Source organism: Geospiza fortis, unplaced genomic scaffold (assembly GCF_000277835.1).
Source record: "Geospiza fortis unplaced genomic scaffold, GeoFor_1.0 scaffold675, whole genome shotgun sequence".
Taxonomy (NCBI): domain Eukaryota; kingdom Metazoa; phylum Chordata; class Aves; order Passeriformes; family Thraupidae; genus Geospiza; species Geospiza fortis.
Genome location: NW_005055018.1, coordinates 5,021 through 6,477, shown reverse-complemented (window position 1 = coordinate 6,477; position 1,457 = coordinate 5,021).

Genomic DNA, 1,457 nt, shown 5'->3' with positions numbered 1-1,457 from the left:
CTGCGTGAGGTGGGGTCCCGGACCCCGATCCCCCCCCAGCCCCCCCGGTTTTGGGTCAAAACCGATTTCCAGTCCCGAAATCACTTTGTTTCACCCCCAAACCCCACTTGTTTAACCCCCCCCCATTGGGTGACCCCAAATTTCCAGCCTGAAAATGACCCAATTTTACCCCAAAATTCCCCTTCTTTTGGGTCCTGTGGTGTGAGCCCCGTTTCTGGCCCCAAAATTGCCTTATTTTGCCCTAAAATTCCCCTTTTTTTTTGCTGCCTCCGTGGGCTGAACCCAGTTTTTGGCTTCAATTCGCTCCCCAAATCCCCTTTTTAGGATACTCAACCCTCCCAATTTCTGGCCCCAAAACCACCTAATTTTGACCCCAAATCTCCCCTTTTTGGCCCCAAAATTTCTCTTTTATCCCAACCCCACCTTTTTTGGGGTCATTCCCCCTTTGAAAGGTGACCCCACTTTCTGGTGCCCAAAATACCCTAATTTTACTCCAAAACTCCCCTTTTTTGTGCCCTGTCCACCCCAATTTTCTGCCCTAAATCCCTAATTTTACCCCAAAATCTCCTTTTTGGGTCTTTCCCCCTGTGCATGAGGTGACCCCATTTTCTAGCCCCCAAATCACCTCATTTCACCCCAAAAATCTCCTTTTTTGTGGCCTTTCCGCCCCTCTTTTTCACACCCCCTGAATGTGATGCCACTTGTTGGCCCCAAAATTGCCTTGTTTCACCCCAAAACCCCCTTTTTGGGCCTATCTCCCCTTTTTTACCCCTCCCACAACATTACCCCACTTTTTGCTCCCCAAATTGCATCATTTCACGCCCAAAAAATCTCTTTTAGGGCCTGCCCTTCCCCTCAGGATATCACCCCAATTTTCAGCCCCAAAATCTCCTCATTTCACACAAAAATCCTCCTTTTTGGGCCTTGCCGCTCTTTTTGTCCCCACACAAAGTGACCCCAATTTTTAGCCCCCAAACGGCCTCGTTTTGCCCCAAAACACGAACAGTTGAACCCCAGCTTCTCATTTACCCCAAAATTCCTTTTTTTTCCCCCTTCGAAACTCTCCAAAGCCCCCAAAATTCCCATTTTTCACCCAAAGCCCCTCACAGGCCTGGAATTCCCCCTCATGTGACCTCAGTGGAGGGCAGTGGGCTGTACTGGTTTTACTGGTGACTCACCCACCCTATACTGGTCATACTGGTGCAACAACCCCCTCTCATTCCTGTACTCCTCCCTCAGCCCATTTTTGGGTCATTTTGTCGTGTTTTCCTCTCATCTACCTCACCCCTTCACCAAGCCAGTGAGATTTCGGGGTGAATTCTCGGCTGTTCTGGTTCGAGAGGGTGGGCAAGGCGTTTGTTTTGCGGGGAAATTGTTAAAAAGCGCGAGAAAGAAAAAAAAAAATCCTAAAATTTAAGAAATAAAAGCGTGGCTGTTGCGCGCCACTCCCAAAATGG